This window comes from Macaca thibetana, chromosome 6, assembly GCF_024542745.1.
Source record: "Macaca thibetana thibetana isolate TM-01 chromosome 6, ASM2454274v1, whole genome shotgun sequence".
Lineage (NCBI taxonomy): Eukaryota > Metazoa > Chordata > Mammalia > Primates > Cercopithecidae > Macaca > Macaca thibetana.
The window spans coordinates 57940469-57959237 of record NC_065583.1 but is presented as its reverse complement, the minus strand read 5'-3'; the positions used below and the strand labels follow the sequence as shown (position 1 = coordinate 57959237).

At 37.7% G+C, this 18769-nt stretch overlaps 1 pseudogene; it reads left to right on the top strand.

Moving 5' to 3' along the window:
* Nucleotides 1-17084: 17084 nt before the first annotated feature.
* LOC126956120 (keratin, type I cytoskeletal 18-like) lies at nt 17085-17937 on the top strand (annotated as a pseudogene).
* Nucleotides 17938-18769: the final 832 nt, after the last annotated feature.

Here is an 18769-nt window from a genome sequence, read left to right as displayed (position 1 = left end):
TCTTGAGTCACTTCAAACTCAGCATTGACTTCTCAAGTATACAGCTGGGCAGTATTGGTAACATCTGTTGACTCACCAAAAGCAAAGCAAAGCTACTTGAAATCATTTGCCTTGTTTTTTAATTGACTGTTGGTGTTGCCACAGTGTCCTCATTTCTCCAAGCAAGTATTCTTGGTGAAAAGCTGGTACTGTTGAAGAAGTTTTTCTCTGGGCCCACTCTCTGGTTGCTACAATCAAACACAATTGAATTAACTCTAACTCACCATCAGTATATAGCTGTCTTTGCTTGGCTAACAAATGAGCCACTCAGAAAGTTACTTTGGTTACACCCTTATTCTAATTTTTTAAATTAGTAGATTATGCTGTGATAAGATACTACATTTTAAGTTTTCTGATTGTTCTAACTGTTGATTTCCTGTGGGTTGGGAATATTGTGATGAGTGCTTAGTCTGCAAATTATTTTTTTAGCACAGTGAAAGTGTCATTGCATAATAAGCACAATGCTTTGCGATATAGTTGTACGACAATTCACACTCCACTGTGCCTTAAAAGTGCAACACTCAAAGTCCACTTTTTAAAACTTTTTTTGACATGATGTATATACACTGGTAATAAAAAATAAAATGTCTGTATGACAATATGTATGACACTTGAAATGCTGTTGAGTTTTATAGCCATCACTGAGATTTGTAGCATGTTGAATAGCAGTGCAAAACAATGAAAGCACCACATATGGTTACTGTCACAATTAATTCAACTCTGCCTTTGTAGCATGAAAGCAGCCATAGTCAATATGTAAATGAATGAACATGGCTGTGTTCTAATAAAATTTTATTTATGGACACTAAACTTTGAATTTCATATAATTTTTATGTGTCATAAAATTCCTTCTCGATTTTTTTCAACCATTTAGAAATGTTAAGTGTCATTCTTAGTTTGTGAACTGAGCAAAAATAGGAGGTGGGCTGGACTCGGCCTGCAGACCGTAGTTTGCCAACGTTTGCTTTATGCCACACTGGAAAGATTTGAATGTTTGAAGTAAATTAGTTTTTACTTAATTGCATGTAACTGCTTACCAAAAGAGATGACCTTTTCTCCTCCGTTTATAAAAGAAAATTTCATTTTGAAATAGCACCAAGAATTAAAATATTACGGAAAATGCAACCACAGTACATAGGGAGTTAGTAATCAAATGAGCTCACATATTAACTTAGATGTTGAAGCAGTGTGCAGCCTTAGCCCATGAATGTCAGGATTAGACAAATTTAATTTTAGTTTAAACTTCTTGTGAGAACTGTGGCAAGTTAACTCACCCTGTTTCTTCACCTTAAACTGGAGATAATGCCTACTTTGAAGTGTGATTCTGAGGATTAGTGAATGATCTTTATAATAGCTCAATGCATTTACCATTACCTTCATTAAAAGTACGATTTTAAACTGAGCAACACCTTAATTTCTCATACAGTGTGTACACTTCTGCTCTTTAAGGGTAAGGTCTGGTATTAGACTTTGTCTTCCTAGACTGACACCATTATTCCTATCTGTTTAAAAATATTGGGCCCTAATTCTATCACATTGTACAGTTGCCATTCTGCCTCACTTAATGACATCAACAAGTTCAAAATATTTAATTTTATACCCTTATTGATAAAAATGACAACAGGAGAGGGCCAGGGCAAAGTCCTGTCTGAAGCTGCTGTAGTCCATGTTAGGGTCAATATCAATCCATTGAACCAATAACATGTCTAAATGTTCTCTGTAATGTATGAATCCTTCAACACCACTTAATTACTATTAGCTAATAGTAATTTATCAGAAGCTTTGCTGAAATCCAAGTAAACCATTTGGTCTGTTTCCATGCCCTGTCATTCTCATTATGCCATCAAAAAGGGAATTGAATTTAGTTTTAGATTTTATTTCCTTCTTGCCATTTCCCCCCCACCCCCTTAACTTTTAAGGCTAAAAATTATTCTTAATTTTAAAAAAGCTGAGCCTTACATTCTCTTCCTCATTCCTCTGCCTTTCCTTTACATATGGCTCCACATACAGATTATAAACTCTTTTTTTGTTGGCTTTAGCATTAAAAAGAATCTCCAGCTAATACAAAACCTTAAAGATGTTATTTATTTATTTTTTTACATTTATTTCCTATACTCTATTAAAAGCTGGGCTTGTTAGAAAGGAGACTGTTTTCTCAAAACGTTTTTTCTTTTTAGGATCACTTTTCATTGCAGAAATGAAATCAGAGTCTTGAGTTCTTTTCAGATTATCATAAACCTAAGATGAGATGCTCACATTCTCTTAAGGTGGCCGACCATTCTGCTTTATGAACACATTCCTCTTGCTAGTCATTTTTGTGGTCCAGAATAGTAGCTTCAATTTTTGCTTTCTCTGTTTCCTGGAAGATTAGATTTTAGGCATATAAAGAATTTACAGAGTTTCTGGGTTTAAAGTGTTTTTGTTTTTGTTTGTAGTTATTACAAGTACATGATAGGTATCTATATGGGGTACCTGTGATGTTTTGATAGAGGCATATGATGTGTAATAATGAAGTCAGAGTCATTAAGGTATCCAGCACTTCAAGCATTTATCATTTCTTTGTGTTAGGAACATTACGATTCCACTCTTAGTTATTTTAAAATATGTAATAAATTATTGTTGACTATAGTCACCTTGTGCTACCAAAAGCTAGATCTTACTCATTTGATCTAACTGTGTGTGTGTGTGTGTGTGTGTGTATATATATATATTTGAGACGGAGTCTAGCTCTGTCTCCCAGGCTGGAGTGCAGTGGCGTGATCTCAGCTAACCTCTGGTTTAACTGATTGTCCTGTCTCAGCCTCCCGATAGCTGAGACTACAGGTGTGTGCCACCACCACGCTGGGCTAATTTTTGTATTTTTCATAGAGATGGGGTTTCACCATGTTGGCCAGGCTGGTCTCGAACTCTTGATCTTAAGTGATCTGCCCACCTTAGCCTCCCAAAGTTCTGGGATTACAGGTGTGAGCCACCATACCCACCTCGATCTAACTATATTTTGTGCCCATTAATACCATCCCCAGTTTATCCTACCCCATTCCCTCCCCACTACCCTTTGAAGCCTCATAACAATCCTTCAACTCTCTATCTCCATGAGATACATTGTATTGATTTTTAGCTCCCACAAAGGAGTGAGAACATCAGAAACTCTAGCTGAAGTAAAATAAGAACTAGAAATTTCCAGACAATCGGGGGTCTCTATCACTACTCAATTTTATGTTTAGTGTTTATGCTCCTCTTGAACACCTCGTGTCAGGCAGTGGCTTGTGTGCTTAAATACTGATTTTCTTTAACTGGCCTGGCATTTTGTAATGTACTTTCATAATACTATCTTAATTTCCCCTCTCTTTGCCCAAATATTTTCCACAGTGCATTTACCTTGGGTGTACTAAATTTCATTGCAAGTATACGTCTTTTCAGTATACTCCTCTGCCCCTTCCTTCTCATAAGTGTGTATTCCAGTCAGAAACCTCATCATACCATGTCAATGATTTCTATGTCTTACTTGCACTACCCTGATATGTATGTAAGTTTTCTTGATCATAGTCTTGTATGTGCATTCGTGTGAAGACTTCTTGTTATTGTTTTCAGACTTCCTGCTCAGTTCTCTGGAGTGAATCATTTGGTCATCTCTAACCAGATGGTATATATAACAATCTCTTTTGTGATTTTTATCTTCTTTTTTCACCCTCATCCTCCTCCTTGCAAAAAAAAAAAAAAAATCATTTTAACATGTCAATTATGCTTATACCGTTACATTCTAGCCATCTTAAATTAAGTCTTGGAAATGAACATCTCATTTTAAATGTCATATAGGTAGAAAATCAATCATGTCTTTCTTGTACAGTATTTTGTCCTGAATCCTGTATTGACTTTGTCAGGGTGCCCTAAATGTTCTGTATTTATTAGGCCTTTTTAAAATATATAAATTACAAGAATATTGGCAATTAGAGCCATTTTTACTCCACAGTAATGTGGAAACAGCAGCTGAAAATTATTCCTCCACAAGTAAACATCTGAACAATCCCTTATCTCTCCTGCAGGTTTGAATGAATACCAAAAGTGGGGAGTAAAACTTGAAAGTACTTATGTTTCATATTTGAGAAAGAAAAAGGCTATTTGAATTTTAGCCAAAGCCCCAAGTTGTGAACAAGTAACCGCTGTTAATTTAAGATAACTTTAGTAAATACACAAAAAAATCAATCAATGACATCCATTGGCCATGCTTCTGGAAATAAGCTAGTCAACAACAGCTTCACTCTAGTCTTCTGAAAGAAAGCAAGTTAATGACAGCCCCATGCTTCTAGACAATAGCTGATCAGCAAGTGCCTTGCTTCAGTAACCAGGGTGTAGAAAGTCTGTTGGTCAACAGCAGCTTCTTCCAGTGAAATACCACACCCAGGAATATTATCAGCCTTTTTGACTTCTTTTAACCCTGCTGCACCTTTCTAAAGAGTCAATTTGTTACACTTTTCTCAGCTACTCTATTACTGTTACCCTCTCTTTCCTTCTGTTACACTAAGATTCCAGGAAAAATGTTTCAAAAATGGGTTCTTCTTTTAAAAAATGCTTGAAAAGTACTGCCCTAACTAATGTGAACTATTAAACTTATTATGCAGTGCTTAGGAAATCAGAAAACTATGCACTCTGTATTTTGTATGCTATGTACTAAAGATGTAGAGAGATCGCCATCCAAATGTATTAAACAAGTTCTGGCATCTGGACTGGTAAGCTTTCATGGTCAAGACTATCCTTCTGCTGAGTCTTTATTCTGCAAGAGGACCAGTTTGGCAGAGTAGATTATGTCTCCTTTATTCACATTTAAAAAAAGAAATGGAGAAGAAGGGAAGAAGGCAAAGCAAGATGGCAGAACAGGACTTTTTAGTGCTTTCCCCTTGCAGAAACATCAGTTTGAACAACTATCCATGCACAAAAATATCTTCACAGGAGCTAAGTGAGTCGGGTGAACAATCATGGTACTTGGTAATAGCACAATTTTTTTTCTTTTTTTGAGACAGAGTCTTGCTCTGTCACCCAGGCTGGAGTGCAGTGGTGCAATCTCAGTTCACTGCAACCTCTGCCTCCTGGGTTCAAGCAATTCTTCTGCCTCAGCCTCCCAAGTAACTGGGACTACAGGCACATACCACCACGCCCGGCTAATTTTTTGTATTTTTTAGTAGAGACAGGGTTTCACCATGTTGCCCAGGCTGGTCTTGAACTCCTGAGCTCAGGCCATCTGCCTGCCACAACCTCCCACAGTGCTAGGATTACAGGTGTGAGCCACCATGCCTGGCCGGTAATAGCACAATTATTAAAAATATGCATTGAAGGGAGTAGAAAGGACAGTTTCACGTTACCCATGTCACTCCTTTCCCAACCCTAGGCAGCAAAGTGAAAAGATACCATGAAATTGGAGGGAAGAGAAGTGAGCATAGGATTTTGTCTTCAAACCTAAAGTTAGGTAGCACCAGGCAGACCTCCCACAACCCCTGACTTTAGGGGAGTACCTGCAGACCGAGCCTCCAGACATGCCCTGGCATCAGCAGAAACCCATAGCTTCTATAAGGTGAACTCAGTCTGCTGTATGCATCACTGACAGCTTACTACAGTGACCTTGGGCTCTGGACAACCCCCAGTGGAAGGTATACCTCAGCAGCTGTGAGTTTCAGTCACATCCCAGCTCCATGATATCCTCAGCAGACATAAGATTCCAGCCTGGCATCATATGGCTGCAGTGATCCCAGGATCAGGGCATCCCTCAGTGTCTCAATGGTACTTCAGTGGTACCAGCTTTAGAGAGCATGCCAGATGATTTACCTAGAATCTCTGCTCAGACATCAATGAACAGCAAAGATCAAGAATAATCAGGGAAATATGTTACCACCAAATGGACAAAATAAAGTGCCAGTGACCAACCCTAAGGAAATGGAGATGAATGAATGTGCTGCCTGATAAAGAAGTGAAAGTAACCATTTTCAGTGAACTTCAAGAAAACACAGAGAAACAATTTAATAAAAGGAAGACCATAAGTGATCAGAACAAGAAATTTAACAGAATGAAATAATAATAAAAATCAAATAGAAATCCTGGAACTTATAAATACAATGAACGAAATAAAAAATGCCATAGAGAACATAAACAGAAGAACTGATCAAGCAAAATTGTGAACTCAAAGGCAGGTTATTTCAAAATAAATAGAGGGGAAAAAAGGAAAAATAATGAAAAGAAATGAGGAAAGCTTATGGGATTTGTGAGAACGTATCAAAAGAGAAAATATTTGAGTTATAGGAGTTAGAGAAGCAGAGGAGAAAAATAAAGGGACAAAAAGTGTGTTTAAAGAAATGATAGCCAAAAAGCTTTCCCAACCTGGAGAAAGATATAAATATCTAATTATAGGAAGGTCAAAGATCTTCAGTCAGATTCAGTCCAAATAGGGCTACTTCAAGACATATTATTATCAAAATGTCAAATATCTAAGATAGGGAATCCTGAAAGCAGCAAGAGAAAAGAAGCAAATAACATATAAAGGAATTCCAGTACACATAGCAGCAGACTTCTCACTAGAAATCTTATAGGCCAGGAGACTGAGATGATATACTCAAAGTGGTGAAGGGAAGAAACAACAACAACAACTACTACCAATTAAAATACTGTACTCAGAAAATCTGTTCTTTATAAATGAAGGGTCAGGCATGGCAACTCATACCTATAATCCCAGCACTTTGGGAGGACAAGGTAGATGGATCACTTGAGGCCAGGAGTTTGAGACCAGACTGGCTAACATGGCAAAACCCCATCTCTACTAAAAACACAAAAAATTAGCAGGGTGTGGTGGCATACACCTGTAATCCCAGCTACTTGGGTGGCTGAGGCAGGAGAATCGCTTGAACCTGGGAAGCGGAGGCTGCAGTGAGCCATGATCATGCCACTGTACTCCAGCCTTGGTGACAGCGTGAGACCCTGTCTCAAAATGAAAAAAAAAAAAAAAAAAAAAAAAAAAAGAAGGAGAAAACGATAAATACTTTCCCACACAAACAAATGCTGAAGAAGTTTATCATCATCAGACCTGTCTTACAAGAAATGCTAAAGACAGTTCTTCAAGCTGAAAGAAAAGGATGCTAATGAGTAACATGAAAACATCTGACAGTATAAAACTCACTAGTAAAAGTAGGGATACAATCAAATTCGGAATACTCTAATACTGTAATCATGGTAAAAAAAAAAAAGATCACTTGTACCTTTAGTGTGACAATTAAAAGACAAACTATTGAAAATAATCATAATAATTTGTTAAGGGATATTCAATACAAAAAGATGTAAATTATGATAAAAATTCAAAGTCAGGGGCAGTGGAGTAAAAGTGTAAAGTTTTTTTTTTTAATTGAAGTTAATTTATCACCTTAAAATAACTTGTTTTCATTATAAGATTTTTTTTGGTAAGCCTCATTGTCATCACAAAGCAAAAACCTATAGTAGATGCGCACAAAAAAGGAATAAAAACATACTACTAGAGAAAAACAATCATAAAGGAAGACAGCAAAAGAGAATGAAAGGAGCAAATAATCTACAGAACAACTAGAAAACAAGTGAAAGGGCAGTGGTTAAGTCCTCATCTAGCGATAATTACTTTTAATGTAAATACGTTAAATTATCCAATCAGAAGACACAGAATGGCTAAAGGGATTTTTAAAAAGATGAGATCTAAGTATATGCTACAAATGAGAGTCTCACTTCAGCTGTAAGGACACACATTGAAAGAAGGGATGAAAAAAGATACTACATGCACGTGGAAATTAAAAGTATTAGATGCATATTAGGTGCATATTAGATGAGTATTAGACAAAATAGACTTTAAATAAAAAACTGTGAAATAAGATGAAAAAGGGCATTATATAATGATAAAGGGGTTAATCTGCAGGAGGACATGATATGACAATTACAAATATATATGCATCCAACATTAGAGCACCTAAACATACAATACATATATTAACAGATTTAAAGGGAGAGATAGACAATAATAGTATGTACAGTAACAGTACAGGACGTTAACACCCCACTTTCAGCAATGGAAAAATCATCCAGACAGAAAATTAGCATTGAGACTTTGGACTCAAACTCCACTTTAGACCAAATAGACCTAACAGATTTATACAGAGCATTTCATTCAAGAGTTGCAAAATTTACATTCTTACATTCAAGAGTTGCAGAAATTACATGCTTCTTAAGTGCAGATGGAACATTATCTAGGCTAGATCATGCATTAAGTCACAAAACAAATCTTAACAAGTTTAAGAAGATTGAAATCACATCAAGTATGTTTTCTGACCACAATAGTACAAAACTAAAAATAACAGGAAGAACTTTGAAAAATTCACAAATACATGGAAAATGAACATCTTGAACAACCAATAGGTCAATGAAGAAATTACAAGTAAAATTAAAAAATGTCTTGAGCAAATGAAAATGGAAACACAACATATCAAAACTTCCGGGATGCAGCAAAAGCATTTCTATATATATATATATATATATTTTAAGTTCTAGGGTACATGTGCACAGTGTGCAGGTTTGTTACATATGTATACATGTGCCATGTTGGTGTGCTGCACCTGTTAACTAGTCATTTATATTAGGTGTATCTCCTAATGCTATCCCTCCCCCCACTCCCCACAATAGGACCTGGTGTGTGATGATCCCCTTCCTGTGACAAAGTGATCTCATTGTTCAATTCCCACCCATGAGTGAGAACATGCAGTATTTGGTTTTCTGTTCTTGCAATAGTTTGCTGAGAATGATGGTTTCCAGCTGCATCCACGTCCCTACAAAGGACACTAACTCATCCTTTTTTATGGCTGCATAGTATTCCATGGTGTATATGTGCCACATTTCCTTAATCCAGTCTGTCACTGATGGACATTTGGGTTGATTCCAAGTCTTTGCTATTGTGAATAGTGCCACAATAAACATACGTTGTGCATGCGTCTTTATAGCAGCATGACTTATAATACTTTGGGTATATCCCCAGTACTGGGATGGCTGGGTCAAATGGTATTTCTAGTTCTAGATCCTTGAGGAATCGCCACACTGTTTTCCAAATTGGTTGAACTAGTTTACAGTCCCACCAACAGTGTAAAAGTGTTCCTATTTCTCCACATCCTCTCCAGCACCTGTTGTTTCCTGATTTTTTAATGATTGCCATTCTAACTGGTGTGAGATGGTATCTCATTGTGGTTTTGATTTGCATTTCTTTGATGGCGAGTGATGATGAGCATTTTTTCATGTGTCTGTTGGCTGTATGAATGTCTTCTTTTGAGAAGTGTCTGTTCATATCCTTTGCCCACTTTTTGATGGGGTTGTTTTTTTCTTGTAAATTTGATTGAGTTCTTTATAGGTTCTGGATATTAGCCCTTTGTCAGATGAGTAGGTTGCAAAAATCTTCTCCTATTCTGTAGGTTGTCTGTTCACTCTGATGGTAGTTTCTTTTGCTGCAGCAAAAGCATTTCTAAGATGGAAGTTTATAGCAATAAACACCTACATCAAAAAAGAAGATATCAAGTAAACAACCTAATATTTTATTTCAAGGACTTGAAAAAAGAATAAACTAAGCCCCAAATTAGTAGAAGGAGGGAAATAATAAACATCAGAGCAGAAACAAATAAAATAGAGACTAGAAAAACAATAGAAAGGATCAACAGAACAAAGAGTTGTGTTTTTGTTTTTGAAAAAAGATAAAATTAATAAACCTGCCAGTTGGATTAAGAAAAAAAGAAGACTCAAATAAAATCAGAGAGGAAAAAGGGACATTAAAACTGATAACACAGAAATATAAAGGATTATGAGACTATTATGGACAATTATACACCCAACAATTATACACCCAACTTCTGAAAAACCAAGAAGAAATGCCAGCATGAGTACACTCTATCCCCTGGCTCCCTGCCACCCCAACCCCCGCCAAATCTCCATTGCAGTTAAAGCCTTGGCAGGCACAGAGCCTGCCCGCCGACCCCCTGCACCCCACCCCTGTGACAACACTGCCATGGGAGTGAAACTAGGCACAGAGAAGCGTGGGCCCTTCCCCACCTTGAGCAGCCATCTCCACCTGTGTGAATGCTTATAGAGCGCACGCTCAGTCCTATGCCCATCAGCACCCTGCCCGCTGTGCTAACACCATCACCAGCACCACTGTGCACATAATTGCCAGAGGCCCCCTCAGCCATGCTGCCTCCTCTGCTACTGTGAATGCCTTCTCAGAGGCCAGCACCCCAGAACCTGCCAGCACCCTGCCACAGCAGAGAAGTCCACCCTGCTCTGCTGCTGCTGCCACTGCCACTGGCACATGCAAATGAGGACAGATCCTGCTGCTGCCACCATACAAAAAGCTTTGAGTGTCACCATCCATCAGAGTGCTATGACACCCTGGTCCTGGAGCACTGTGGCACTGCCAGTGCAGTGGGTTCCTAATCTCAAGTTACCAGAGAACAAATTCTGGGGACTGATACCAGTTCCCCAGAGTTAGAGCATGCAGTCCAGGAGTTGTGAGCTGAACCATGGCTCTCTCAAATCTTCCATAAACGAAACCACCTTATACCACAGTCAAATTCTCAAGGTCATCAAATAGGATAAAAGGGCAGCAACTTCAAAGACTGAAGGAACATCAGCCCAGGAAGATAAGAAAGAACCAGTGCAAGAACTCTGAAAACTCAAAAAGCCAGAGTGCTGTCTTTCCTCCAAACAACCACACTAGGTCTCCAGTAAAGATTCAGAACTGAACTGAGATGGCTGAAATGACAGACATAGAATTCAAATAAACATAGGAATAAAGATCAGTGAGATGCAGGAGCATGTTGAAACCCAATCCAAGGAAGCTAAAAATCACAATAAAATGATACAGGAGCTGATAAACAAAATAGCCAGTATAGAAAAGAATGTAATTGACTTGTTAGAGCTGAAAAACACACTACAAGAATTTTATGCAATTGCAAGTACTAGTGGCAGAATAGACTAAGATAAAGAAAGAATCTCAGAGCTTGAAGATAGGCTTTCTGAAATAAGACAGTTAGACAAAAACAGAGAAAAAGAATAAAAAGGAATGAACATTACCTTTAAGAAATATGGGATTATGTAAAGAGATCAAATCTATAAATCACTGGTGTGCCTGAAAGAAATGGGGAGACTGGAAGCAACTTGAAAAATGTATTTCAGGAAATCATCCATGAGGGCTTCCCCAAACTAGCTAGAGAGGCCAAACTTCAAATTCAGGAAATGCAGATAAACCCAGTAAGATAAGTCACAAGAAGATCATCCTCAAGACACGTAATCCTCAGATTCTCCAATGTCAAAATGAAAGAAAAAGTGTTACAGGCAGCTAGAGAGAAAGGTCATGCCACCTAGAAAAGGAAGCCCATAAGACTAACAGCAGATCTCTCAGCAGCAACCCTACAACCCAAAAGAGATTGGAGGCCAATATTCAACATTGTTAAAGAAAAGAAATTCCAGCCAAGAATTTTACATTGGCCAAACTAAATTTTGTAAGCAAAGGAGAAATAAGATTCTTTTCAGACAAGCAAATGCTGAGGGAATTTTTACCACCAAACCTGCCTTACAAGAGCTCCTAAAGGAAGCAATAAATATGGAAAGGAAAGACTGTTATCAACCAGTACAAAAACACACTTAAATACACAGACCAGTGACACAATAAAGCAATCACAAACAAACCAGTATAATAACCAGCTAACAATACAATGACAGGGTCAAATCTACACATATCAATACTAACCTTGAAGGTAAATGGGCTAAATGCCCCAATTAAAAGACACAGAGTGGCAAGCTGGATTCAAAAAGGCAATACCCAATGATATGCTGTCTTCAACAGACCCATCTCACACATAATGACACCCATAGGTTCAAAATAAAGTATGGAGGAAAATATACCAAGCAAATGGAAATCAGAAAAAAGCAGGGGTTGCAATCCTAGTTTCTGATGAAGGAGACTTTAAACCAGCAAAGATAAAAAAAGACAAAGAAGGGCATTACATAATGGCAAAATGTTCAATTCAACAAGGAGAGCTAACTATCCTAAATATATATGCACTCAACACAGGAGCACCCGAATTCATAAAGCAAGTTCTTAGAGACCTACAGAGACCTAGCCTCCCACACAATAAATCGTTGAAGATTTCAACACCCTACTAAAAGTAATGGACAAATCATTGAGGCAGAAAATTAAGAAAGATCTTCAGGACCTGAACTCAGCACTGGATCAAATGGATGTGATAAATGAGTTCAACAGAACTCTCCACCCCAAAACAGCAGAATATACATTCTTCTCATCACCACATGGCACATATTCTAAAACTGACCACACAATCAGACACAAAACACTCTACAGCAAGGGCAAAAGAACTGAAATAATAAAAAAACAAACACTCTTTTGGACCACAGCACAATAAAATTAGATATCAAGACGAAGAAAATCACTCAAAACTATACAATTACATGAACATCAAATAACCTGCTCCTGAATGACTTTTGGGTAAATACTGAAATTAAGGCAGAAATCTAAAAGTCCTTTGAAACTAATGAGAACAAACATACAACATACCAGAGTCTCTGGAACACAGCTAAAGCAGTGTTAAGCAGGAAATTTATAGCATTAAAGGCCCACAGCAAAAAGTTAGAAAGATCTTAAATTAACAACCTAACATCACTTAAAAAAAAAAAACCAGAAAAGCAAGAACAAACCAACCCCAAAGCTAATAGAAAACAAGGAATAACCAAAATCAGAGTTGAACTGAAGAAGATTGAGACATGAAGAAACATTCATGAGATAAACAAATCTAGGAGTCTGTTTTTTGAAAAAATTAACAAAAATATATAGATCACTAGCTAGATTAATAAAGAAGAGAGAAGATCCAAATAAACACAATTAGAAATGACAAAGGGGATATTACCACTGACCCCACAGAAATACAAATAATCACCACAGAATATTATGAACAGGTCTATGCCCAGAAACTAGTAAATCAATAAGAAATGGATAAATTCCTGGATACATACACCTTCCCAAGACTGAACCAGGAAGAAATTGAATCCCTGAACCGATCAGTAATGAGCTCCAAATTGAATCAGTAATAAATGGCCTACCAACCAAAAAAAGCCCAGGACCAGATGATCCACAGCTGAATTCTACCAGATGTACAAAGAAGAGCTGGTATGATTCCTACTAAACTGTTCCAAAAGATTGAGGAGGACAGACTCTTCCTTAACTTATTTTATGAGGCCAGCATCATCCTGATTCCAAAACCTGTCAGAGACACAACAACAAAGAAAGGAAACTTTAGGCCAATATCCTTGGTGACCATTGATGTAAAAATCCTCAACAAAATACTGGAAAACCAAATCCAGCAGCATATCAAAAAGCTTATCCAGCATGATCAAGTAGGCTTTATCCCTGGGAGCAAGGTTGGTTCAACATAAGCAAATCAATAAATGTGATTCATTACTTAAACATAACTAAAGACAAAAACCACATACTTATTTGAATAGATGCAGAAAATATTTTCAATAAAATTCAACACCCTTTATATTAAAAACTCTCAGTAAGCTAGGTTTTGCAGGAACATACTTCAAAATAATAACAGCCATCTATGACAAATCCACAGCAACATCATACTGAATGAGCAAAAGCTGGAAGCATTCCCCTTAAAAACTGGCACAAGACAAGGATGCTGTCTCTTACCATTCCTATTTAATATAGTATTGGAAGTCCTAGCCAGAGCAATTAGGCAAGTGAATGAAATAAAGGGCATCCACATAGGAAGAGAGGAAGTCAAACTATCCCTATTTGTAGATGACATGATTCTAGATCTAGAAAACCCCATAGTATTGGCCAAATGGTTCCTTAAGCTCACAGGATAGAAAGTCAAAAGAAAAAAGCCACTATCATTCCTACACCAACAATGGCTAACCCAAAAGCCAAATTAGGAATGTGTTCCCATTCTCAATTGCCTCAGAAAGAGTAAAATACCTAGGAATTCAGCTAACAAGATCTTTATAATAAGAACTACAATACACGGTTCAAAGAAATCAGAGATGACACAAACAATGGGGAAACATTTCATACAAATTGATAGGAAAAATCAGTATCATTAAAGTGGCTATACTGCCCAAAGCAATATAAAGACTCAGTGCTATTCGTACTAAACTACTGATGACGTTCTTCACGGGACTAGAAAAAAATTATTTCAAAATTCATATTAAAACAAAAAATAGCCCAAATAGCCAAGGCAATCCTAACTAAAAAGAAGAAAGCTGGAGGCATCACGCTACCTGACTTCAAACTATACTACAGGGCCATAGTAACCAAAACAGCATGGTACTGGTACAAAAACAGACACATCGACCAATGGAACAGAATAGAGAACCCAGATATAAAGCTACACACCTACAACCATCTGATATTCAACAAAACTGACAATAGCAAGCAATGGGGAAAGGGCTCACTATTCAATAAATGGTGCTGGAATAACTGGCTTATGCAGAAGATCAAAATTGAACCCATTCCTTATACCATATACAAAAATCAACTCAATATGGATTAAAGAATTAAATGTAAACCCCAAAACTGTAAACATCATGGAAGACAACCTAGACAACACTATTCTGAATGCAAGAATAGGCAACAATTTCATGATAAAGATGCCAAAAGCAATTGCAATAAAAGCAAAAATTGACAAATGTGATCTAATTACACTAAAGAGCTTCTGCACAGCCAAGGAAACTATCGACAGAGTTAACAGACAACCTACAGAATGGGAGAAAATGTTTGCAAACTGTCATCTGACAAAGGTCTAATATCCAACATCTGTAAGGAATGAAACAAATTTACAAGCAAAAAATAAACAACCCCATTAAAAAGTGGGCAAAGGGCATAAACACACACTTTTCAAAAGAAGACATACATGTGGCCAACAAAAAACTCAATCATTAGAGAAAGGTAAACCAAAATCACAATGAGATACCACCTCACACCAGTCAGAATGGCCAGTATTAAAAAGTCAAAAAATAGTAGGTGCCAGCTAGGTTGCAGAGAAAAGGGAACACTTATACACTGTTGGTAGGAGTGTAAATTAGTTCAACCATTGTGGAAAGCAGTGTGACAATTCTTCAAAAAGCTAAAAACAGAACTACCATTTGACCCAGCAATCCCATTACTGTGTATATACCCAAAGGAATATAAATTATTCTGTCATAAAGACACATGCACGTGTATGTTCATTGCAGCACTATTCATAATAGTGAAGACATGGAATCAACTTAAAAGCCCTTCAGTGATAGACTAGATAAAGAAAATGTGTTACATATATACCACGGAATACTACGCAGCCATAAAAAAGAATGAGATCATGTTCTTTGCAGGAACATGGATGAGCTGGAGGCCATTATCCTTAGCAAACTAATGCAGTAACAGAAAACCAAATACTGTATGTTCTCAGTTATAATTGGGAGCTAAATGATGGGAACACATGGACACATAGAGGGGAACAACACACACTGGGGCTTATTGGAGGGTGGAGGGTGGGAGGAGGGATAACACCAGGAAAAATAACTAATGGGTACTAGGCTTAATACCTGGGTGATGAAATTATCTGTACAACAAACCCCCATGACACAAGTGTAGGTATATAACAAACATGCACATGTACCCTTGAACTTAAAAGTAAAAAAAAAAAAAAAAAAAAAAAAAAAAAAAAAGAAAAGCCTAGTTCCAGATTGTTTTATGGTTGAATTCTACCAAACATTTAAAGAAGAACAAACACAAATTCTTCTCAAACTCTTTTCAAAAAACGAAGAGAAAGAAATACATCCAAACTCATTTTGAGGACACTTTGATCTGATACCAAAGCCAGACAAGAGCTCTACAAAAAGTAAAAAACGACAGGACAATGTGCCTGATGCAAAAATTTCCAGCAAAATACTAGCAAATGAAATTTAATAGTGCATTAAAAATATTATTCACCATGATCAAGTGGGATACATCCCAGGGATTCAAGGATAATTCACTATAAGCAAATCCAATAAAGATAATACATCACATTAATAAAATCAAGGACAAAAATCATCTGATAATTTCAGTAGGTGCAGAAAAAGCATCTGACAAAATTCAACATCCTTTCTTCATAAAAAATCTCAACAAATTAAGTATAGGAGAAACATACCTCAAAATAATAAAGGTCATATATGACTAACCCACGTCTAAAGTCATACCAAATAGGGAAAAGTTGAAAGTTTTCTTCTAAGATCCAGCCTCTTGGCACTTTTATTAAACATATTACTGGAAATCCTAGGCAGAGCAATCAGGCAAAAGGAGAAACAGAAGGCATCCAAATTAGAAAGGAAGAAGTGAAATTTTCCTCACTTGCAGACAACATGATCTTATATATGGAAAACTCTAGGGACTCCACTGAAAAACTGTTAGAACCAATAAGTGAATTCAGAAATGTTGCATGATACAAAATCAACATACAAACATCAGTAGTGTTTCTATATACTAACAGTAAACTATCTGAAAAAGATATAAAAAATATTTATAAGAGCTACAAAAAAGATAAAAAAAATACTTAAAAACGAATTTAACCAAGGAGGTACACTGAAAACTATAAAGCATTGATGAAGGAAATTGAGGAAGACAGAATTAAATGGAAAGACAGCCCACATTCACGAATTGGAAAAATTAACATTGTTAAAATGTTCATACTACCCAAAGTGATCTACAGATTCAATTCAATCCCTGCCAAAATACCAATCACATTCTTCACAGAAATAGAAAGAACAATCCAAAATTTTGTATGGAACCACAAAAGACCTTGAATAACCAAATAAATCTAGAGCAGAAAGAACAAAACTAAAAGCATCATACGACCTGACTTCAAAATATATAAAGCTATGGTAATCAAAAAAAGCATAGTAGTGGCATAAAAATGGACACATAGGGTTGGCAAAGCCTGAGTCCTGTCCTGTCGCCCTCCTCCCGGGACAGCATGAACTTCACCACTCACTCCACCTTCTCCACCAACTACCGGTCCCTGGGCTCTGTCCAGGCGCCTAGCTAGGGCGCCTGGCCAGTCAGCAGAGCAGGCAGCGTCTATGCAGGCGCCGGGCGCTCTGGTTCCCGGATCTCCGTGTCCCGCTCCACCAGCTTCCGGGGAGGCATGGGGTCCAGGAGCCTGGCCGCCGGGATGGCCGGGGGTCTGGCAGGGATGGGAGGCATCCAGCAAGAGGAGGAGACCGTGCAAAGCCTGAGCTACCGCCTGGCCTCCTACCTGGACAGCGTGAGGAGCCTGGGACCGAGAACCCCAGGCTGGAGAGCAAAATCTGGGAGCACTTGGAGAAGAAGGGACCCCAGGTCAGAGACTGATGCCATTACTTCAAGACCATGGAGAACCTGAGGACTCAGATCTTCGCAAATACTGTGGACAATGCTCACATAATTCTGCAGATTGACAATGCCCGCCTTGCTGCTGATGACTTTAGAGTCAAGAATGAGACAGAGCTGGCCATGCACCAGTCTGTGGAGAACGACATCCATGGGCTCTGCAAGGTCATTGATGACACTAATGTCACTCGGCTGCAGGTGGAGACAGAGATAGAGGCTCTCAAGGAGATCTGCTCGTCATGAAGAACCACAAAGAGGGCCTGCTGAACCTCAAGGTCAAGCTGGAGGCCCGGATTGCCACCTACCGCTGCCTGCTGGAAGATGGTGAGGACTTCAATCTTGGTGATACCCTGGATAGCAGTAACTCCACGCAAACCATCCAAAAGACTACCACCCGCCAGACAGTGGGTGGCAAAGTGGTGTCTGAGACCAAGGACACCAAAGTTGTGAGGCATTAAGCCAGCAGAAGCAGGGTACCCTTTGGGGAGCAGGAAGCCAATAAAAAGTTCAAAGGTCATTGGATGTCAAAAAAGAAAGAAAGAAAGAAAAAGACCCATAGACCAACTGAACACAGTAGAAATCCCAGAAATAAATCCACACATTTACAGCCAACTGACTTTTGACTAAGGTGCCAAGAACATACAATGGAGAAAGGACATTGTCTTCAATAAATTGTGTTGGGAAAACTAGATATTCACGTGCAGAAGAATAAAATTAGACCTTTATCTTACACCATTTGCAAAAATCAACTCAAAATAGATAAAAGACTTAAATATAAGAGCCAAAGCAATGAAACTGTCTGAAGAGAACATTGGGCAAAGTCTCCATTATATTGATCTGGGCAATAATTTTTTGACTTAAAAAGCACAGGCAACAAAAGCAAAAATAGGCAAATGGGATTCCATTAAACTAAAGTGCTTCTTCACAGTATAGGAAATGATAAACAGAGTGAAGAGATAACCTACAGAGTTGGAGAAAGTATTGGCAAACTATATATCTGATAAGGGTTAATACCCAAAGTGTATAAGGAATTCAATTAAATAAAAAGAAAGTAATCCAATTTAAAAAATGGACAAAGAACCTAAACTGACATTTCTGAAAAGAAGACGTACAAATGTTCAATGGGCATATGAAAATATGCTCAATGTCACTAGTCATCAGGGAAATGCAAATTAAAACCACAATGAGATATCACTTCACTCCTGTAAGAATGCCTATTATCAAAAACACAAATGAGAACAAATATTGGTGAGGATATAGAGAAAAGGGAATTCTTTTACATTGTTGGTG